The sequence below is a fragment of the Lissotriton vulgaris genome, chromosome 1_1 (assembly GCF_964263255.1).
Source record: "Lissotriton vulgaris chromosome 1_1, aLisVul1.2, whole genome shotgun sequence".
Taxonomy (NCBI): domain Eukaryota; kingdom Metazoa; phylum Chordata; class Amphibia; order Caudata; family Salamandridae; genus Lissotriton; species Lissotriton vulgaris.
Genome location: NC_141685.1, coordinates 83,897,975 through 83,922,442, shown reverse-complemented (window position 1 = coordinate 83,922,442; position 24,468 = coordinate 83,897,975). Strand labels below are relative to the sequence as shown.

Sequence of the window (24,468 nt, the reverse complement as noted above, 5' to 3'; positions counted from 1 at the left end):
TGGCAGAGCCATTTTAAAGATTCTGGGGGGACATGGATCTATGCTAGAGCCTGATTTAGTTTGAGCGACCAGTTGCGCTAAGCACTTGTCGTTAATGGGAGGGAAGCTATCCAAAGTCATGGATGGCACCTGAACATTCTGGCTAGGCAGCATGGTTGTGACTGTCCGTGCATTGATGTCACTGATGATATCCTGTACCTTCTGAAGGAAGAAGGATTGAAAGGAGTCACCGTCAGGTTGGTTACCCACTGAAATTTTCCCTTCACGTTGTGTAAGTTCCCTTAGAATGGTAAATGTCTCTCGCTGAATGTTAGTAGCCTCCCTAATTCTTCCCTCATAGAAAGCAGCCTTTCTTTCCAAGATGTCTGCCTTGTATTTTGAGAGCAGGGTTTTGAAATTTTCGGCGTCTGATTGAGTATAGTGGAGTCTCCACCTTCTCTCTGCCTTACGAAGGGCTTCCTTCTTTTGTTCTTTTGTTCTCTTTCTTTCCAGAGTCTTCCAAAGGAATGTGCCACATTAAAAGCATATCGGCTGTCTGTGTATATGTTAACACACCTCCCTTCAGATAACTCACAAGCTCGTGTGAGTGCCACAGGTTCTGCTGCTTGTGCAGACAACTCAGGTATCTTACAGGACTCAACTACAGTTTTATTTGTTACAACTGCATAAGCTGCTGATGTACTTCCATCCTCTGTTCTAAGGCAGGAACCATCCACCCACAATTCTCCTTCAGCATCTGCATAGGGTGTATCAGTCATATCTATTCTACCGTTTGTTTGCTCCTCAGTTAACAAAATACAATCATGGTCTGAGTCCACTAGATCATCAGTGGGAACAGGTAACAGAGTGGCAGGGTTACGAACATTACACTTGTGAAGTGTTACATGTGCTGCAAATAAACATATCTCATATTGCGTTAGTCTGGCATTTGTGAGGTGTTGAGTACGTGTCTTATTTAATATCAGCTCCACTGCATGTGGTACATAGACATCAACTTCATGTCCCATTATTATGCTTTCTGCACGTTGTAGTGATAAGGCAGTTGCTGCAACAGAACGTATACAGGAAGGTAAAGCCTTGGCTACAGTATCCAAGGTGGCAGAGAAATATGCGCATGGTCTTTTGTGGTCACCGAACTGCTGGCATAGAACCCCAAGAGCACTCCCGTCAGACTCATGAACATAGAGTTGGAAAGACTTAGAATAGTCTGGTAGGCCTAAAGCAGGAGCAAAGCAGAGAGCTTGCTGAATGGCAAGAAAGCTTTGTTCATGTCTGGCAACCACTGAAGGGGTTCGGGCGTGTCCTTGTGGGTCAGGGCCAATAAGGGTTTTGAAATCAAGGAGAAGTTAGCAATCCAATGTCGACAATAACTGGCCATACCTAAAAAGGCTCGCACCTGTTTTTGGGTGCGTGGCACTGGTGTCTGTAGTCAAGTCAAGTCAAGTCAAGAGATTTATATAGCGCGCTACATACCCATAGGGTCTCAAGGCGCTAGAGGGAGGGTGGGGAGTTACTTGTCGAATATCCAAGTTTTAAGTTGCTTTCTGAATGCTAGGTGGTTTTGAGTGAGGCGAAGGTGAGTGGGAAGTGAGTTCCAGGTTTTAGCTGCCAGGTAGGAGAAGGATCTACCTCCCATGGTGGTTTTGTTGATGCGAGGTACAGTGGCAAGGGCTTGATTGGAGTATCGCAGCTGACGGGAGGGGGTGTAGAAGGACAGTCGTGAATTGAGGCAATCGGGCCCAAGTTTGTAAAGTGCTTTGTGTGCGTGGGTTAGGAGGCGGAAAGTAATCCTCTTATTTACAGGGAGCCAGTGGAGGTTTTTCAGGTGACCAGAGATGTGTTCTTTACGCGGGATGTCTAGTATGAGCCTGGCTGAAGCGTTCTGGATGCGTTGGAGTTTTTTCTGGAGTTTTGCGGTGGTACCGGCGTATAGTGTGTTTCCATAGTCCAGGCGGCTCGTGACCAGTGCGTGGGTGACCGTTTTTCTAGTTTCGGTGGGGATCCAGCGAAATGTTTTTTTGAGCATGCGAAGAATGTTGAAGCAAGATGATGAAACGGCGTTGACTTGTCTGGTCATCGAGAGTGAGGAGTCCAGGATGACGCCCAGGTTCCGTGCGTGGTCCGTCGGGATGGGGGCTTTTCCAAGGGCTTCTGGCCACCAAGAGTCATCCCAGGCGGAGGGGGAGGTGCCTAAGATGAGGACTTCTGTTTTGTCTGAGTTCAGTTTCAGACGGCTGTGCTTCATCCACTCGGCTACTTCTTTCAATCCTTCATGTAGGTTGGTTTTGGCGGTGTTGGGGTCTTTGGTGAGTGATAGGATCAGTTGAGTGTCATCCGCGTAGGAGATGATGTTGAGATTGTGTTGGCGAGCGATGGCCGCAAGGGGGCTCATGTTAACGTTGAAGAGGGTGGGGCTGAGTGACGATCCTTGTGGCACGCCGCAGATGACTTCAGAGGCCTTTGACTTGAATGGTGGGAGGCGGACTCTCTATGTTCTTCCGGTGAGGAACGAGGTGATCCATTCCAGTGCTTTTCCTTGGATTCCTACGTCTCTGAGGCGCTGTAGAAGGGTGTTGTGACAGACTGTGTCGAAGGCAGCGGAGAGGTCGAGGAGGATGAGGGCGACTGTGTCTCCATTGTCCAGTAGAGTTCGAATGTCGTCTGTTGCTGCGATGAGGGCGGTTTCAGTGCTGTGTTTGGCTCGGAAGCCGGATTGTGAGGAGTCGAGGGATTTGTTGGTTTCGAAGAAGGCGGCGAGCTGGTTGTTGACAGCTTTCTCAATGACTTTGGCCGGGAATGGAAGGAGCGAGATGGGGCGGTAGTTTTTGAGATCGGAGGGGTCAGCTGTGGGTTTTTTCAGAAGGGCGCTGAGTTCTGCGTGTTTCCAGCTTTCCGGGAAGGTGGCGGAGTTGAGGGAGTAGTTGATGACGGAGGTGTGGTGCTATGATGGAGTCTGCTTTGTTCAAGATGTGGTGAGGGTATGGGTCAGTTGGGGATCCTGAGTGGATGGAGTTCATCAGGCGGATGGTGTCCTCAGTGGAGATTGGGTTCCAGTCGTTAAGGATGTTCAAGGGGGATGAAGGTCCTGCAGAAGATTGGGTGGGTTTGGTCTTCGAGTCGATTGTCGAAGCTGTTGTGGATGTCTGCGATTTTGTTGTGGAAGAAGGAAGCTAGGGAGTCGCAGAGGGCTTGGGAGGGGGTGATGTCGTTGGAGTTGGCAATGGGGTTGGTGAATTCTTTGACGATGTTGAATAATTCCTTGCTGTTGTGGGCGTTGTTATCTAGACGGTCTTTGAATGCGGCTTTCTTGGCGGACCGGATTAGTTGGTGGTGTATGCGGGTGGCGTTTTTGAAGGCGTCCCTGGTGCTGGTGTTAGGATCTTTTTTCCAGGCCTTTTCGAGGGAGCGACAGTGTTTCTTTGATTTCTTAAGATCATCGTTGAACCAGGAGGCGTTTTTGCTGCCTAGCTTGATTTGGCGTTTTTTCAACGGTGCTAGGATGTTGGCGCTGTTGGATAGCCATTGGGTGAGGTTGATGGCTGCTTGGTCGGGGTTTGAGGAGTGGGCGGGGGGGTTTAGTAGAAGAGATGAGGAGATCTGGTCGCTGGTGATTTTGTTCCAGTTTCTTTGCAGGGTGGGTTGAGGATGGTTGTGGATTGTGGTCTTATTGTAGGTGAAGTGAACGCAGCTGTGGTCCGTCCAGTGAAGAGCTGAGGTGTGACTGAATGAGACATGTTTGCTGGAGGTGAAGATAGGGTCGAGCGTGTGACCTGCGATGTGGGTGGGCGTAGAGACAAGTTGTTTGAGTCCGAGGTTGGCGAGGTTATCCAGAAGGGTGGTGGCGTTGCTGTCGTTGCTCTTTTCCAGGTGAAAATTGAGGTCTCCCAATAGAATGTAGTTCTCGGAGGGGAGGGCGTGTGGGGTGATAAAGTCAGTGATGTTGTCACTGAATTGTGCACGGGGTCCTGGAGGCCGGTAGAGGAGGGTGCCTCTGAGTGTGGTCTTGGGGTCGGTGTGGATTTGGAAGTGAAGGTGTTCGGCGCTAGCGAGGTTGACGTCTGAGCTGGTTGAGATACGGATGGAGTTCTTATGGACGATAGCGATGCCTCCTCCTGTATGCTTGATGCGGTCCTTTCGGATGATCCTGTATCCTTCCGGAATGGCAATGGTGATGTCAGGGGCTGAAGAGGCATTCATCCATGTTTCTGTTAGGAAGGCGACGTCCGGTGAAATGGTGTCTAGTAGATTCCAGAGGTCGATGGCGTTCCTGTGGACCGAGCGGGTGTTGAGCAGGATGCATTTAAGGTGGTTGGTGTCAGATATCTGGTTAGTGTTAGTGGATGAGGAGTTGTTCTTGGTGCCGTCGAACTTGCAGGAGTTGCAAGAGAAGGGTCCATGGGTGTGTCCAGGAGCGGCTTGGACGCAGTTGGGGGAGCGGTCGAGGTTAAGGGCTAGGAGGGTGGTGGCATCGTAAGTGATGCGAGTGGGCTTGGCATTACGGGGGACAGGGGGTCTGGCGCTGGGCGCGGTCCAGGCGCGGACGGGCGTAGACAGGCTTACCTTTGGCGCACCTTTGGCGCGACCGTAGCGCGTGGACGCTGCGCGTGGGACCATATGACATAAATGGACAGTGGAGGGGGCGGAGCGTGGGAGGGGCAGCAGGGAGGCGGTAGTGTGGATGAGGGGCGGGCCAGGGGATAACAACAACAAAATGGAGGGTCAAAGGGGAAAGGCAGACAGGGGCAGCAGAAACCCAAATGCGTCGAGAGATAAATGCAATTTCACCAAAAGCACAGACCCAAACAACAATGATCGAGTGAGCAGTAGAGACAAATGCACACACACAGGCAAGTATTAACCCAATAGCCTGAGCGAGGTCGCGCTGAAATATGCAAATAGTTACAGAGGCGCTTTGCGTGTAAAGCGCTATAATACAGATTACAGCAGTGCTGTTTAAAACGTGCAGAGAACGATACCAGGGCGCGTAACAGCAGATAGTGAGGAGGAGCGTGGTGGAGCGACCGTGCTGAAGCTGGTCCAGGTGGTCACAGTGTGGCCGGGGGAGAGGAATGCTCGGTAAACGTGGGTGGGAGGGGCAGCAGGGAGGCGGTAGTGTGGATGAGGGGCGGGCCAGGGGATAACAACAACAAAATGGAGGGTCAAAGGGGAAAGGCAGACAGGGGCAGCAGAAACCCAAATGCGTCGAGAGATAAATGCAATTTCACCAAAAGCACAGACCCAAACAACAATGATCGAGTGAGCAGTAGAGACAAATGCACACACACAGGCAAGTATTAACCCAATAGCCTGAGCGAGGTCGCGCTGAAATATGCAAATAGTTACAGAGGCGCTATGCGTGTAAAGCGCTATAATACAGGTTACAGCAGGGCTGTTTAAAACGTGCAGAGAACGATACCAGGGCGCGTAACAGCAGATAGTGAGGAGGAGCGTGGTGGAGCGACCGTGCTGAAGCTGGTCCAGGTGGTCAATCAATAGAAGAATCAATTTCATGCGCTTATCATCCAATCTTCCCTGCCCTTTCGACAGGATGTGTCCTAGGTAGGATACTTCCTGTTGAACAAATTGTATTTTCTCTGGTGAAACTTTGTGACCACGTTCAGCTAAGAAATTTAACAAATTAATGGTGTCAGTTGTACATTGTCTCTCAGAGATGCTACCAAGCAGCAGGTCATCTATATATTGTATTAGAACAGAATTAGGTGATAAATTGAATGTGTCTAGTTCTCTTTTCACAGCCTGGTTGTAAATGCTCGGGCTCTCTGTGAACCCTTGAGGGATACGACAGAAACAGAAGGTTCTCCCGCTTACAGAGAATGAAAAGAGGTACATGCTACCCTCATCTACTGGAATTGAGAAGAAGGCATTTTTTAAATCCACTACTGAAAAATATGTCATTTCTGGTGAAAATGTTGACAATATTGATACTACATTTGGGACAACCGAGAACTGTGGCACCACAATTTTATTAATTTCTCTGAGATCAACTATGAATCTGTAACTTTTTTCATCAGTATTTCCATCACTTTTCTTTAAGACCGAAAGAATAGGGCTGTTACAAGGACTGCCTGGTATTTCATTAACAATCCCTTCTTTTAGTAAGTCAGCTACTATATCCTGCAATCCCTTTAGACCCTCTGGAGCTATTTTGTACTGTGGGATTCTTGGTAATTTCACATTCTGTTTGACTGTAATTGTTACAGGTGTGATGTTCATTTTCCCAGTGCCATCTACTTCCAAGAAAACTCCGTCTGCAGTGCACTTAATTGTGGCATTCATCTTTTTTAGCAAGTCCAATCCCAACAAATTAAATGCACATTTGTCTGATATAAGGAATGAATGCGTGTCCTGAATTGGGCCTGTACTGTATTTCAAGGGTGCTGAAATTGAGCTTGTTACAAGTATGTTGGTGAATCCTACTGACTTATTTATTTTTCCCGAGAGAGGAACATCTGGAACTTTTTTCTTTGTTAAGGAGGAATTGGTGGCCCCTGTATCTATTAGTAATTCCACAGGTGTACCTTCAATCTTACCCCTCACATATGGTCCAGTGGGATCTACAGGGATTACCATCTTCTGTATTAACTCTCTTGGGCCTCCCTAACGAGCATAATAGTCCCATTCCCCTTGGGGCCCTTCCTGATAGATCCTGATCATAAGGGTGATGTACCTGCATTTTTGGTATTTCTTCATTATCAAATTTGTGTTGGGGGGATACCCTGTTGGGCCAGGTTGTGAGTCACGTCCTTGCTGTTGATATCCAGCTCTTCCCATGCTCCTTCCCCGGCCTCTTGATCTCCCTATCCCACCACCTCTCTGTGACTGCTTTACGGGGTGTGGGCATTGCGCTCTCCAATGATCATGGTCCCCAAAATTAAAGCATCTCTGTGTGCGTGTTAGTTCATTTGTGGTTGTATGCTGTGTTGGGGGTGCAGAGAATGACCTTTGTGGGCCCCCACGGCCTCTTCCTCTCCCCCTGCTTCTTGGACCACGGCTGCTATACTGGTGAGCCTGCTGAATCAAGACGTTTTTAATTCTTTTATTTTGTTATTTTTATTTTCCAAATCCTTTTTCCCTAGCATTTCGTAATACTGTGCTAATTGTAAAACCTTTGTTAGAGGTTTGCATGACCAAGTAGGGTTGTACTCTAGAATCCCTCTTTTAATTGCAGGTTTTAAATTATTTACAAAACAGGAGACAAGTGCGCTTTGTGTTGCTTCTTTCTCAGTATCTAAACCACTTGAAGCTGTGAAGACCTTCTGTATTCTAGAGAAAAACCCGGATACTGTTTCTTCAGTATCTTGAATGCATGCATTTAATTTTGACCAGTCAATTTGTTTTCTTGGTACTAGTATATTTATTTTGGCCATTATTTTAGCCGGCAAATTTTTAATTTCCTCTGAAATATCTTCTCCTTATTCCCTCTTTTCTGTAGTTATTTTTTCTCATTTTATTTTTAAGCATTCATCATCTTCTCTTCTTATCTTTCCCCAAAGGTCTGGTGGCAATATTATGGAAAACATCTGTTCTATGTCATCTAGTGTTAGAGTGCCCACTCTTTATATTATTTCCGTCTGTCTATACCATTCCTCTCTTTCTTGTCTAATGTCTGGAAACTGAAGTGCAAATCTATGTAATTCAACATTTGACCATGGTGTGAGAACTTTAATAGTGGGCTTCCCTTCCTGACTTCCTGGTACTTCTCTTAATGGCATGGTGTGAGTAGGGGAAAGAGTACTAGCTTCCTCCTCTTTACTTTTTTAAGTTTTGTACATTTTTGTTCTAGTATCAGTAGTGTATCTATCCATTCAGCTAATATCTGGACAGCATCTAATATTTCTGTGCTTGTTGCCCCTACATCGTCCATTACTGTTGATATTGTGCCGTTATGAACACGGGACAACCTGTCAGGTTGGGGGTAGCCGTCTTCCTCAGGCCAATATTTGTCCCAGTCTTTAAACCAGCTGTAACTTTTTTTGTCCAACTTTTCCAAAGCGCTGCGTTGAAGTGCAGGCGTGAAATCAGTTGGGAAGCGGCTTTTTGCATTACGCCATGTAGAAGTACCACTTTTCATAAACTCTATTACCCACTCGTGTACCACTTTCTGTTCTTTGTCTGATATTTTTGTCCGTAACCCTTGTCTACCTGAGCCAGAAAGAGGCGTATCTTGAAGTTGTATAGGTATTGTCTTACTAATTTGTGATGTAACTTGTGGTGTGTGTGTGTGTGGTGCTGATGAAGCTTGCATTGTTTGCGGGCTGCATGGTGGTGGAGTTGTCAATAAACCTTCTATTACAAGGTCTTCGGAATCTTCCTGTTCTAAGGGAGCATTAGGTAGAGTTGGGTAAATGTCTGGTATTGGCTTGTGAACTGTGAAGCATTTGTCTACTTCCATTTCCTTTTCCCTACAATGACTTACATGTCTTTCTTCTCCTTTCTCCCTATCATGGACCATAGCTTTTCCTCTCATAGTTTTAGGTTCACTTGAGAACCTTGAAGCTACATATGATCGGTTTTAGATATCAAAAGGGAGGGAAGAGGATACGGAGTCCATTCGGTTCCCCTATGTAAGTAACTGATAATCAAAAGAGAATGGACACTAGTTTCTGCAAAAAACCAAATAGTTTTTTATCGAGAACCCTCATAGACTTCCTGGAATTTATCGTAGCGGTATATCTTTTTTCCGCCCCATCAGGAGTCATGGCATAGTCATTGGGTCAACGATTAACGTGCAGGATGCCTGCCTCACCAGAGGCTACTTCTGGTATTTACAGAAGTGTCCAGAAATAAAAATGGAGGTTGGGAAAAAAAAAAAATTATAAAAAATAATGACTAGGTCAAAACTATACAATTTAATATCAAAACAAGAAACTAGTCACTATTATTAAGAACCATTATGATATGTAGGTAGTTGAGTTATTGAACTACCATATCGTTTTCAAAGAGGTGTCGACATGTTTCAGCTCTCGGGGCCCAACAGGGTCAGGGGAGCTTTCGTCAGGACAAGGACAAGAACAAACATACAAAAAGAAAGCGCACACAATTGGTGTGTGATTCGAAAAAATGATGAATTGGAATTTCCAAGCTGTATTCAAGAGAAAGAAACCAACACAAAAATTGTATAAGTTGGTTTGAATGTGAGGTATGGCATACTAGTGCACACATTTTATAAAGCATAATTAACGCTAAACAAGATTACCCTTATTGTAGAGGTAATCTGGAAAAAGGAGAAAAATGGAGAAACGAAAGGTCTGGAGGGAGTGGGATACAGCCAAATGGCCGTCAAATGATCAATGTCTTATAGACGGATGTCATGCAGGAGTCTTTATATGATAACAGAGTGGGGATCAGAACACTGGATCGCGATCATGTTAAAGTTTTATACACATAGTCGCTGTTCTGTAACCACATCATACATCAAGCACTCAGTGACTGTTTTTAACCTGCCAAGAAAAACGTATCTTATGGATACCCATGCATTCATTAATATTTTACCTTGTTAGTTCAGTTTTGTGGCATCAACAGGGACCGGGAGTCGCTTCTGGATTATTACTGAGTGGGAGACAACAGAGCGTCTATGGTTAGTAGCATAGGCGTTCTTACCTGATCACTGGAGGAAACATCAGGAAACGCCATTCTTACCCATGCAGCGCGGATTTCGTGCCTAGTGCTGACTCTGCCCCTGGTTATGGGTGGGTCTTAGCTCTCCGTGCTTTTATACTGGTCACGGACACTGAAAAGGGACTAATGTATGAGCAAGAAACAGGCACCGTAAGATGGTGGAATGTCTGATAGAATATTGCGGTATCCTATAGAGGTTTCGGTATGTACTTAGTGGTTGGGGCCGTAGGATGCTCATGATTCATACGGGCAGGCAGGATTAACAGAACTGATGCCATGGAATGTGGTCGTTCATACCTACTATGTCTGTTTTCAAGCGATCGACCCATCTCTGTTCTTTGTTAAACAGGATTTGCTCAGCATTCTGGTCTTTGAAGTCTAGCATTTCCAGGACTGTCCATTTCAGTTCATCGCATGTGTGGCCAGCCTCTACAAAGTGGGCGCACAGTTTGGTTGTGTTCTTTTTCAACCTAACATTGCTCCGGTGCTCTCCTATACGGAGTTTGACTTTGCGGCAGGTCATGCCGATGTATTGTTTTTGACAGGGACATGTGATTAAATAAATCACATGTGTCGAATTACAATTTGTGTGACTCCTTTGGGTCCAGAGTAAACTGTCATTCAATTGTAGGGTTTTTGTGCTGGAGGTAAATTTGCAAACCCCGCATGTACCGCAAGGATAATGTCCAGTAACTGGCATCATATTTATATCTCTAATGTTCGACCTGGGTAGCGTTTTTTTCGGTCTGGTGTGAACAAGAACGTCTTTTATGTTTTTTGTTCTTCTGTTTGCAAACCTTGGCTTTGGCCAATTTAAGGTTCCAGAGGTGAGTATTTGCCATTTTTTCTTTATTAGTTTTTGGACTTCATAGGTGGCTGGGCAGAAAGTTGTCACACAGGTCACGAGGTCTTTCACTGGTTCTTTATTAGTGCTTTGTAGGAGGCATTCTCTGGGCTGGTGTTTAGCTCGTTTTTCGCACTTCCTTATTATTGCCGGTGTGTAGTTTCTTTTCTTCAATTTTTGACTGAGTTCTTCAGCTTGTTTTTTGTAATCCGCTGTTTTGCTGCAGTTACGTTTGTGTCTAAGAAATTGGCTGTACGGAAGGTTGTCTCGTAACGGCCGAGGGTGGTAACTGTAGTATGACAGTAAGCAGTTCTTGGCCGTGGGCTTCGTATAGGTCTTAGTTTCCAGTCTTCCATTCTCAGAGAAAATGGTAAGGTCCAAGAAATCGAGTGTTGTCCTGTCAGATGTGAAGGTGAATTTCAGCCAAGGGTCTCTGCCATTTAGCCAGTCTATGAAGATGGTAAGATCAGATTGTGACCACATTCCATGGCATCAGTTCTGTTAATCCTGCCTGCCCGTATGAATCATGAGCATTCTACGGCCCCAACCACTAAGTACATACCGAAACCTCTATAGGATACCGCAATATTCTATCAGACATTCCACCATCTTACGGTGCCTGTTTCTTGCTCATACATTAGTCCTTTTTCAGTGTCCGTGACCAGTATAAAAGCACGGAGAGCTAAGACCCACCCATAACCAGGGGCAGAGTCAGCACTAGGCACGAAATCCGCGCCGCATGGGTAAGAATGGCGTTTCCTGATGTTTCCTCCAGTGATCAGGTAAGAACGCCTATGCTACTAACCATAGACGCTCCGTTGTCTCCCACTCAGTAATAATCCAGAAGCGACTCCCGGTCCCTGTTGATGCCACAAAACTGAACTAACAAGGTAAAATATTAATGAATGCATGGGTATCCATAAGATACGTTTTTCTTGGCAGGTTAAAAACAGTCACTGAGTGCTTGATGTATGATGTGGTTACAGAACAGCGACTATGTGTATAAAACTTTAACATGATCACGATCCAGTGTTCTGATCCCCACTCTGTTATCATATAAAGACTCCTGCATGACATCCGTCTATAAGACATTGATCATTTGACGGCCATTTGGCTGTATCCCACTCCCTCCAGACCTTTCGTTTCTCCATTTTTCTCCTTTTTCCAGATTACCTCTACAATAAGGGTAATCTTGTTTAGCGTTAATTATGCTTTATAAAATGTGTGCACTAGTATGCCATACCTCACATTCAAACCAACTTATACAATTTTTGTGTTGGTTTCTTTCTCTTGAATACAGCTTGGAAATTCCAATTCATCATTTTTTCGAATCACACACCAATTGTGTGCGCTTTCTTTTTGTATGTTTGTTCTTGTCCTTGTCCTGACGAAAGCTCCCCTGACCCTGTTGGGCCCCGAGAGCTGAAACATGTCGACACCTCTTTGAAAACGATATGGTAGTTCAATAACTCAACTACCTACATATCATAATGGTTCTTAATAATAGTGACTAGTTTCTTGTTTTGATATTATATTGTATAGTTTTGACCTAGTCATTATTTTTTATAATTTTTTTTTCCCAACCTCCATTTTTATTTCTGGACACTTCTGTAAATACCAGAAGTAGCCTCTGGTGAGGCAGGCATCCTGCACGTTAATCGTTGACCCAATGACTATGCCATGACTCCTGATGGGGCGGAAAAAAGATATACCGCTACGATAAATTCCAGGAAGTCTATGAGGGTTCTCGATAAAAAACTATTTGGTTTTTTGCAGAAACTAGTGTCCATTCTCTTTTGATTATCAGCTACATATGATCGCCACGCATGAAAAGCATCCCACTGCAACAAACGTACCTTCTTCCCTTTCTTTTCACGTTCCCTTAAACAATCTTCTAAATAAAGCATTTTAGCTTTATCAAATGTGCCATATTCTGGCCATTGCAATTCATTATTTTTCCTGGTGTAATGAGTCCATTGATCTAGATGGAGAATTGCAGAGTATCCCTTTTTCTTTGATACGTACCACGCTGGGGTACCGCGAGGGGCTGTAGGTTGAGTGACATCTAACGCTGCCCTGCGGCCTTTAGCTGTGCTCAGAAATGATTTGCTAAGCATTTTTAATTTTATTTAGTTACTAATTTAATGATTTTTCTTCCTTTATCACTTTTTATTTCTTTTCTAGAAATACACTGTTGTACACCCTATTTCAACAATATGCATATTTTTTAGACGTCTTTCAGAAGCATGCTCTGTCTTGAGGCAACCACCCACGGTTCCTCTGAGGCAACCTCCAACGGTCCCTCCTCTGTCCTTATGATCCTTATGATCTTTCACAGATTGGAAAGTCCTCCTCAGGCACTTATGTTAAAGGTACCCTCAGACCTCCCCTAGGAATTCCTAATGAATTCCAGTGTCTACCCTTTGAGGTATCCGTAGAACAACATTCTATTCATAAAAGTCAGTTCAGTGCATTATGCACTGCCTACCTGATCATCTGATCAGTAATGCCTTTGTATGCGTCCTTCTTTTTGTGGCAGAAAACCTCATGATGGCTCGAAGGGAGCTGCAGGTGTCTTGTGTCAAAGGCTTATCAACGGGAGCCTTGTCGTCTAGGCGTGTCAGGAAACAAGTCCTCTCTGGAGCTGCGCAGCAAACACAGAGATGTTGAAGGCCCCCGTAGAGTCCTGAGACCGCAGTTCATCAACCCCTGCAGGAACCAGCAGTCCCTAGCGAGTCACGGGCACCATCTGTAAAAGCACAACATTTGTGAATAGGGACAAGAAGGGCATATACAAGGTTTCAAAGAAAATGGCTTTATTGCCAATAAGCTGCAGCTAAGACAATTTGCAGGACTGCAAAGTGATCTGGTTTTACAGAAAGGAAATCAGTCCTTATATACATTTTTCAGAACCTGGATACATTAATCATTAACATCAACATCATGGTGTGAGCACTTCACAAATAGTCCACGTGTACATGGACACATTAATTATTAACAATGACATCATGGGGTGATCATTTCAGAAATAGTCCACGTGTACATTTACCTTATACATGACGCACATGACCATGTTAATATTTAGCCAATCTCTTACGCTACTGCCTTCTGACATAGAGCCTGAGTCTGTTATCATGTTTTTGTCAAACATGCACTGTTTGAGGTGGTCAGCAGATGCACAATTTCCACACACGATATTTGTCCTAAGCAAACACTTTTACCCAGGCAGAGCAGATTGACACGTCCCAGTTCAGAGAGCCAATTCTAGGATTTAACTCTCTGAACCGGCTTCTGTAAACAGGTGAAGGCCAGAGAACTGTTACACATGTTTGAGTTGCATCAGAAGGGACACGTACTCGTTCGTTTGCAATCCATTTAGTTTTAACTGAATTTCAGACAATGCAGTTTAACCCTCTGTGCACCAGCTGTGCACCATGGAGCAACCTTTCATTATGATTAGTGGGCTCATATTATTTGTAAGCAAGTGAAAGACAGAAATTAATATAAACTACGGTTTACTTTAATGTATTAATTCTATAAAGGTCCAACTAATTTTTCATCTTTTACACGGCTGATTTTGAGCCACAATCTTTTCAATATTTACATGGCCCATTTGGCCAGCTTGATCGAGTCATTCGATATCACCTCTACTCGATGATGCACTGATCATTAGATAGAAGAAAATACACCTGATCGAGTCATTTGATAATCGATATCACATCTACTTGATGATACACAAATCATTAGATTCGAAGAAAATACGCCTGATGGAGCCATTCAATATCACCTCTACTCGAATATACACAAATCATTGGTGTAGAATCAAATATAGATAAAATGCTCACTAATTTCAGGAGCTGGCGCCAGGAAGTAGCTGATTGGATGAGCTCAAACTCCCTGGCGCTAAACAGTGGAAAAACGGAAATAGTGGTATTCGGGACCGGAGCCTCATGGCACAAGGGTGGCGGCCGGTGTCTTTGGGAGCTCTGCTCACCCCATTCCCTCAGGTCAGCAAACTGGAAGTTTGGGTGGACTTGCATCTGTTCCTAAAAGGATACATTAAAATCACCTGCTCTACAGGCTTCTGACTGCTGAAAGTTATCAAAGTTATCAGAAAAATACTTCCATTAATCCCTGCTTTATATAGGAGGGATCTGGTACAGGTTCTGATTCTATCGAGAATGAATTCCTACATCACTATACATAGGCATAATTGAATATCGCCTACATAGATTGTTGCTGCTACAAAGACAGCAGTTGGGCTTGTTCTGAGGTTAATAAAATCAAGGTCAATCTCCAACAAACTGGTCAAATTGCAACCGCTTCCTGTCCTGAAAAGATGTCAATATAAAGAACTTCATGTCATAAATGCTCTACAATCAGGGGGTTCATTCTTATATGTCCTCGCCTTTTGCCTGGTATCAGCTGGCCAAGTGGTAAGAAGAACCCATCATGCTTTGCGGCGTAAAGTCTCTAAGTTTATAAAAATCAGAATAGATGGCTTCTCTCTGCCTGCGGTGACTGCAGGTACCTGGAATGGAATACCCTCCCACCTGCCCTGTGCGCCCAAGAAAACATGAGTTCTTTCAGGAAACAAATCAAAACCTTTCTATTCATGTTCAGCGACTGTGGGATTTTGATACGTATGTGCTTATACTAGCGCCAGGACACTTCTTTCCCGAACTAGTTATTCGGTGCTATATTAATTTGCTTTCACATCCAGTCATAAGCCAACGATCTCTGGGCAACAGATCGTTGCAGCTATAGACGCCTGTTAGAAATGGGATTTCCGGTTGGCTAAGGCTTGCGCCAAAGTCAGGCAGAAACCACCACTCTAGTCAGGGCAAGGGAGCTACACGCCAAAGATAACCCCTGCTCACCCTCTAGGTAACGTGACGCGAGCAGTAAGGCTTATCCCGGAGGCAATGTAGGTTAAGTATTTGCGCACGCACCCAGCAACAACACCCAAAGCCCACCACAAAGGAAACACCACACAAGGTTATATATAAAAATAGCCTTTGTATTATACCAAACACATTAGATGATAAACACACACTTTACAATGTGCCATAGGCACGGGCAGAATTTACAGGGGATTATGTACATGGGACAGGGCCACGTGGGCCACTGTCAGGAATGAGCACTTTTACAACTAGCACTTGGTAGAATTAGCACTTTGTAGAACATAGAATACTTTTAGGAATAGCACTTAGCACATATACAGGTACATGCATCATTGGTGCCGTTTGCGATTCCTTAATTGCGAAAATTAAGGAATCGCAATTAAGGAATCGCAAACGGCAATGCATCAGGAAATCGCAAAGGTTTTAGCGATTTCTTAATATTCCTTATTTGCGATTCCTTAATTGCGAATCGCAAATAAGGAATCGCTTAACATTGATTCCTATGGGCCTAGTGGCCCATAGGAATCAATCGGAAGGCATTTTCATTTTGCGAATTCGCAATTAAGGAATTGCAAAATGAGATCGCAATTTCACGGGTGCAGGGGGGGGGGTCCAAAGGACCCCCCTGCACCCCTGGAATGTCACGTAAGTACATTTTACTCACACACATGTCCCAAGGGCATGTGTGTGTGTAACATGTAAGTGTCAAATATGCATTTATTTGAATTTTTTACACTTTTCGCAAAATTACCATGAAGGTGCACTTCATGGTAATTTTTCCCTACAAAATTGCGAATTCGCAAAATAAAATTAATCTTGCATAGCATTTAAGAAATCGCAAATTTTGCGATTTCTTAAATGCTATCGCAATTTGAGAAATCGCAAAAAAATTGCGAATTTTTAAATTGCAATACATGAAAAATAAATGATGCATCCCAATAAGTGATTTTGGAATCGCAAACGGCCGATTTTTGCGAATCGCACCGTTTGCGATTCCAAAATCGTTTGATGCATGTGCCTGATAATAACTGTAGCACCATATAGCAAATGTAGCACACAACCAGTAGCCACTAGTAACAGGTAAGTACAACCTACGCAACCCTAACCACCTTAGGCATGTATCACGCAGGGAATCATGAACTCACTAGTATAACAATACTAGGAAAAACAACCACCTAAGCATGATAAAACACATTCAGAGGAATAGGCACAAAGACATTATACATGATGCAGAAATCACACTAGGCAGGTCATTACACATTGCGCAAAGATCACATAGGACCAAAAACATGTACCCCACGCAACGGCACCACACATGAACTGTCCCCAGGCCAACTGGCCTCTCAGGGGCTGAAACGCCCTGTGTCCAAAATGTCAGGGCAAGCTGCGTGGGCAGCCAAAGGAGATGCACCAGGGCCTAAACGTAGCCGCTGCCCACTAAGTGCTGGGCAGCTGTAGCAGGTTCATCCCCGTTATCAGGCTGGGACGCAGATGCCCTCGACCGATTTCGCTACCAGTCACATCTAGGAGGTGCTCTATAATACTTTGGGGCACCAGGCTTATAATAGTTTATAGAAAAGAGCGTCTTGAAATACGCGCCCCACTCTGGATTTGATATATATTTTCATGAGTACACTCTATCTTTCATCGGATCCCTGTTCTTCTTAAGGCGGCTCTCGCTGTGCCAATTACCTCAGAGATATTCTGTGAAATTGATGCCTCCTGAATTTTGAATTTGAAGAGATAAGTACTTTGTTCTTGACCCATCGTCATATCACACGCCCAACTGCATTTTGAAATGCACACATTGGCTTACTATACATCGCGCCTAAACATTTGCCCTGACGAAGTTACATATTGTAACGAAACGCGTTGGCTGTTTTTACCTGGTTTAATTGACCGAAATAAAGAAGAGTTATTTGGAGCATTAACAGCGTCTCCTTAATCTATTTGAGTGCGCCTCCTACTTTCGTTTATACCTTCACCCATTTGGGACCTGTGCCCTAGGACAACAGGCACTTAAAGTGTGCAGCACCAACATCCACTTTTTTACTATTGTTTTGGTTGTGCTTAACCTTGGTCAGGTTGTCCTGTTCTTCTTTCTCTCAGCTATAGCAGGGAGGCCTGGCACCAGCGTGCCTCCTGGCTCTCCAGTGGGGCTCTGAACAACAATGGGGCCCAAGGACACATGGGAGCCTCGTGGGCTCAAGAAACAAATGCCACCTCACGGGGTGAGCGGCTCGTTGCCAACTGGGGCCGCTCTACCCTCCAAAATGCCCCTAACAATGCAGGTGTGGGATCCTCTCGGGCTCTAAACAACGATGGCCCCTTCGTTGGAGTCCCTCCTCTAGGGACTCGGGAAATAAGGGCCCGTGAAGTCCGTCGAGCCTCGCAGGCTCTAAAATAAAATGAAGCAAGCACTTTAGCAGTAGGGGGGCGGGCACCGGCAATGTGCCCCGACGCCCCCTCGAACAATTATGGCCCCTTCGTTGGAGTCCCCCTTCTGGGGACTCGGGAAACACCTGAAAAATGCAGTACTTTAGCAAGGGAGCGACCCGCTGCCAACTGGGACCGCTCCTCATTAAATTGGGAACTCCCACCGAGATGCCCGCACTCACCAGCTGCTTGGAGGAGGCGTCTCCGCGGGGCTTCTTTACGGCGGCCGATGCTCCTCTAATCCCCGGAGCGGAGTCTCCGTTGTCTTCCGGCTGCTCCTCGACCCGCACCCCGTGTCTTGCTCACTCCCAGCGCGGGGTAGGCTCCCGCCTGGGGCCGCTTAGGGCTACACTTCCCGGGACACCGGCACACTCTACTGGTGTCCCGAACTGCACACCTCGCCCTAGGATGCCGGAGCGCGGGGTGGGCCCCCGGCGGCATCCGGTTTTGGAACAGTACTTCCGGGTCGCACTAGGCAGCGGCCCGGAGGTAATTCTTCGCGGGCCGCGGCAACAACGGGGTAGGCTCCCGAAAATCAGCAGAAATACGGCAATGAGCGGGGTAGGCACCCGCGCCGCAGATTAGGGCAAAATGCAGGCAAAATGCACGGTTGGCACCTGTGCCGACAAACAAAGGCAGGGGGATCCCCACGCTGGGGAATCCCTCGTTAGAGGTGAAAGTAGCTCTGGACTGCAGACAAAAGTAGGAGTGCTCCCAGCACTCAGGAAACAGCGCTCCCCTGGCGCCTCCAGAGGCAGAGTCCTAGCCAAAGTCCAGCAAAGTTCCCAGGAAGAGGAGAAAGGTAGGGGGCAAAGGCTGGGTTCAGAGGCCAGCTCACAGGGCCCTCCAGGCAGAAAGGCAGTCCCAGTGGCGGTCCTCCTGGCGCCCAGTAGCAGCAGGCCCCCCTCAGATTAGGATCAGGAACAGAGAACATTGGTATGGGGTCACAGCCCCTTCTTATACCCAGAAATCCTTTGTCTAGGCTGCAGGGTAGGGGAAAAACCAGTCGCAGCTGGTTTTGGAGCACTCTGATGTGCTCAGCCCCTCTTCTCATTCACTGGCCAGTGAAATTAGACGCACCACAGGGGGCGTAGCCAGCATTGTGTGGGGAAAGCCCAGCCCTATTCAGGTCCCAGGTGCACTCCTCCCTCACATCACTCATGCAGATCTCTCCACTCACCACCGGGGCAGACCCATCATGACTCATGGAGCCAGGCTCACCAGCCAGCTCCAGCCAATCACAAGCCAGACAGCCAATTCACATAAATTACACAGACAGGCCAACTTATAGAAGTGGCGCTTCCACACTAGACACAATAACGCCGCACACATAATTGCGCAGCATTTAATCACACAAGTCCACACATACCAAACTCGCACCTGCACTCCCCACGCATCAGGAACTACCAGGGACACAACATTCCCCATGCATTCCTATGGGAGGGCAGGCCAACCTTACTAAATGTAAATAAATAAATGTAAATGTATTTGAGCTTATATAGCGCACAGCTACCCGCAGTGGGTGTCCCAGCGCTTGCTTAGGGAACCCGTCCTGGTATTCCCCTGTGGGATAACCCCGGCAGGGTATCCACAAGGTGAAAGCCAGGCATCCCGCCGCGAGGGGCCATTGTGGAGATTAAGCAAGCTATTGCCCAGAGTCGCAGAGTGTGAGCCCGTGAGTCGAGAAGGCACCGGAGTGAGAATTATCGAGTCCGTGGAATTTTTAGCCCAAGACCCACCCAGGCGGGGAATTGAACCCTGGTCCAGGGCCGATCTCAGCTTCCGGGTCTGCCGCCTCTAACCCCTGAGCCACACTTCTCCACACTACACGCACACACTTTACCCTGGGACACCGTGGTAAAGTGCGCAGAAGCCAAAAATCACTAACACCATGTCACAAGTAAAAGCAAAAAGTTTAGGGGTGAACCTGCCAGAAAGGCCAAGTCCAACACGCCCTAGGAGGAGGAAAGGCTCCGGGATCTGAAAGTCAGGTGTAGAGTTTTACAAAGCTTAGAAATAAATTCCTGCCTGAGGTGATGCGACTCGGCTATCCCTCCTAGGAAAGAGAATTGTCTCCCCGTTACAGTTGGGATTTGTCCCACATAAACCCACAGCGGTTCATCTACGGACGGTATTCGCAGTGCTGCATCGGGAAATCACACACATGAAGGCTGATAATGCCGATAAGGCGTTTGACTCCCTGGAATAGTCTTTTATGATCGAGACGTTTAGGCGCCTTGGTATGTCAGGGAATTTGAGATCACGTAGGAAGCTGCTGGACACACAGCCTATGGCCTGAGTTTACGTAAATGGGCTCAACTCAGACGCCATTCATATCACCTGGGGCACTGGGCGGGGACGCCCTCTGTCATCCATTCTATATACCAGGAACAAACCCTTAGGTCTGTGAACTCCAGGAGTGGCATACCACAACCATACTGGGCTGACACCTTTTAGACACCGAAACCAAGAAGAAAACACATCTTTGTAAATTGACAGGTTTATAGTCACAGTGGCCAGGCCTGGAGGTGCGTTGAGAGTTGAGAAGGGCAGACGACAGAACGTCAGAGTTCAATTGTTCGAAATCCTTGAAGTTAGAGGTTTTCTGGACAGGTCCGCTGTCCTCTGGAGATCTGGTCTTTATTGAAGAGTAGAAATTAAGATATCCTCTTGGAATCAAAAGTATCACCTAGTAGTTATAGCCACCATTCAATCCACTCTACTCAATCACATCTTCACAAGATCCGGTAATTATACATATATATACCACCAAGAAAGAAATTCCACATAGTAGCTTTAATATAGAAAAATACAACTCATGTTATTTCCTTTGTACGTAAAAAGGAGATTATGTATGTGACTCCCTATAAACAGTTCTAATTTTAATCCCCCAGTACAAAATATAATTTGGCGCACTAAAACACTTCCAATAAAAATACATGAGGTACTGGCATCAGTGTGGGTTTAATGTGCTGAGAAGTTTGATACCAAACTTTCCAGGTTTCAGTGTAGCCATCATGGTGTTGTGGAGTTCGTAATGACAAACTCCCAGCACCATATACTCTTAATGGCAGGACTGTACTTACAATGGCCAAGAATGGACTTGGGCACTGTATGGGTACAGGGCTCATTCACCTGTACCCTCACCACTGGTATAGTACACCTAGCTGGAGGGGTGGGTGATCTAGGCCAGGGCAGTGGGTTGTAGGCATGGCTCACAAGGATGTGTGCCATGTTGACTCTTCACTTTGTTCTGCATCAAAACACGCAGCCTGCAAAGGCAGTATGTGTGTGTAGAGGTACCGGGCCTCTAAGGGTGGCACAATAAGTGCTGCAGCCCTTAGAGGCCTTCTCTGGTCACAGTGCAGTGGGTACTTGTGGTACCATTTACCAGGGGCTGACCTGTGGTCATGTGAGATCTAGCTATTTTGTCTCATGCCCGATGGAGCTACCTGGTTTAGCTACAGGGGAGACAGGTCAGTGATTCCCTCCTTGGACGTCACCAACCCAGTCGGTCGTCAGCCAGACTTCCTTTTGTCTATCCTGTTGTCTCTTCCGCGCACTCCCTCTATCTTTGTCTCTCCCTCTCTACTCTCTCAATGTATTGAGACTGAACTATTTTGTTGAATGCCCGATGGAGCTACCTGGTTTAGCTATAGGGGAGATGGGCCGTAGACTCCCTCCTTGGTCGTCACCTACCGAGTCGGCCGTTAGACAGACTTCATTTTGTCTCTCCCTGTTGTCTCTTCCCCTATCCCCCCCTTTCTCTCCTTCCATGCCCCCTACCCTCTACGCTCCATTTATCTTGCCATCCATGCTTTTTTTGGTGGGTTTTTTTCTCACATCGAGATCATGCTATTTGACCAACGCCTGGTGGAGCCACCTGATAGCTATAGAGGAGATGGGTTTTGGGACTTCCCCTCGACCGTCACCTACCCAGTCGGACTTTGGACAGACTTTCCTTTCGTCTCTCTACCGTTATCTCCCTACTATCCCTTTACCCTTACCCCCTTCCCCTCTACACTTCAATCATCCCGTCTTCTATGCTCTTGCATTTATTTGTCTAGCAACTGATGTAAATTGAACTGACGTAATCTTGTAATGTAATTTTTGTGGAACCTCATGTAAAGCGCTCTGATACCTCCGGGTCTAGCCAGCGCTATATAAAACTCTTGAATAAATAAATAGGCAAATTGGGTTAGTTTTGGGGAAAGAACACAGGCTCTGGGAACCTGATTGGCAGGGTACCAGGGCACATCAAGTCAAAGTGCATCAGTGGTCTGGCAAAAAGTGGGGGGTTACTATGACAGAAACCCACTTTCCTACAGGTAGTCTTTGAACAAAATGTGAAGATGCATACCATGCGTTCTAACTTGTCATTTGCTGGTCTATTTTCCAGAAAGGTCTCTCTTGGAGTCCACCAAGCACGTTTCATCGTATTTTCAGCAACTTGTTTGGGTATCCGCGTTCCTTTAATTTGTTCACAAGAATAATCACTTTTACCTGAGCAATTCTGTCTTATTCGGAGAAATTGGCCCAAAGGCAAATTGTCACGTAAACTGTGTGGATGATGACTTGTATAATGCAGGGCATTGTTCCTAACCCTTGATTTGGTAAACAATGTATTTATTCATTAAGTTTTATATAGCGCGAACTTGATCCCGAAGGATATCAGAGCGCTTTACAGTTAGAGGGAGAGGAAGGAAACAGATCACAACAAGACTGAAATGGTGAAACTAATATGCATAAAATCATATAGTGCAAACATAACAGATCCTGTCTAATTCAGGGTTAACGTAGAGTGGGCTAGTCAATCATAAAATGACATCAAGGGAGTGATGATGCATAATGATGTAAGTGGGGAAAATACAATTATAACAAACAGAATTATTAACCAAGGATGTAGTATTTACAGAGCGATTAGGGTCCGTTGTGTTAAGGTAAGAACTTATTCACGAGGAATCTTTTTGCTTCCAATTTGAAAGCATCCTTGGAGGAGATTCTATGAATTTCTGGTGGAAGAGAGTTCCAAATTTTTGGTGCAGCGCCAGAGAAGACTCGTTTATGGTAGTTCATAATCTGCCATTGTGGCCAAAGACTGCTACATCCAAAAATGTGATAGATGACTGACTACTGAACACACAGAATTGTATATCTACTGATCTGGCATTCAACCATTCAATAAACACATTTAAGATATCATCTTGTCCATCCCAAATGCAAAAAATGTCATCAATAAACCGAAGCCATTTCTGGATATGATGCACAAATGGATTGCTATCATAGGTAAATGTCCCCTAAAACTTGGACATGAATAACACGGCCAGCTCTGGGGCAGAGGGACAGACCATCGCTGTCCCTTTGATTTCCTCTCCATGGGCAGCTCGCTGGTGTGACAGTGTCTCCATGAAGACACGTTGAGATGTCTTCCCCAGAAGTCATGGCGGAAGGTTGAGTAGTCGCGGTGGAAGGATCTCCTTCTTGGGTCTGAGGTGCTGGTGTTATCGCAGAAGTGCAACAACGGTAGAGTAAGCAGCGGTTGTCTGCATCTTCTCCTCTGCGGTTTCCGAATCAGTTTTTTTATTTAGCAGTTGACACTGGCAAGTGAGACACAACCTCTACACAGACTTGCTCAGTCAGGGAGACCGGGGGACCCTGTGCTCTTCACAGGGCTTCTCGGCACTCTGCCACATTTCCTCTGTTCCTTCTGGGCCGTTCCTCACAACGGGCTCTGCTGCTGGTCCTCCTCAAAGGGCAGGCAGACTTCTTCCGGACAAGGCTCTCTCCTCTTCCCTCTCATCAGACAGGCAGCTCACAGGGCCACGGCCCGGGGCAATAGTTTCACCCCGGAAGACTTGCAGAAACCAGGCAATGTGCCCTCGCTCACTGGGGAGTCACTATCAGTGATACTTATCTTGACACAGCAGCTCTTTGTGTCGGGCAGTAAAGCAACTTGAGTTACAACAAAGCCCATATGCTTGCGACCCACTTTCCTGTGCTATTTCCAGACCCTGAATGCTTATTCCCTGTCTGGGTTTACTGGTTTCCCTGGTTGCATTTCACCATCATTTCTTCTGCTGCACAAGCAAGGAGTTTGTGCAGGGTGGTTGCTGCTCACAGCAGGTAGTGACGATGCTGCCTCCATGCGTGAATACTTACAACATGAGCCCAGTAAGTGTGAACCTTCTAAAATGCGGTCCTGACTCCATCCCTCCACCCTTGTGTCCAAAGTTAAACCCTTCTCGTCTGGATTGCTGGCAATATTGCCCATCTTGTGCCATGTTAGAGGATGGGCAATCGAACATGGATGTAACTGGTAACAACATACTGACACATGTGTAAACAATATAGAGCCCTGCTACCTTATATTATAAATACACGTCTCAAAATTCAAACGGGGATGCCAATGTGAGGTCTGGTCATGACACGTAAATGGAACTTTACTCAATGCCCTGTAAGCACTGAAGCCGCCCTCTGACAAGTAAAATGGCCGGTTCAGCTGTTGACCTCTAAGAACATGGCACGCTGCCACCACTACTCACTGTATGTAGCCAGGGACACAGACCGTAGTGTTTGCCCCACCAACAGTGTGCTTTTAGTGTCCGTCGTAGGGTCAATTTTGAGCCCAGTCATGCAGTGCGCACA

General features: G+C 46.0%; 1 pseudogene; it reads left to right on the top strand.

Moving 5' to 3' along the window:
* Positions 1-24,468, top strand: part of LOC147737453 (uncharacterized) — a 110,627-nt pseudogene that overhangs the window by 41,440 nt on the left and 44,719 nt on the right.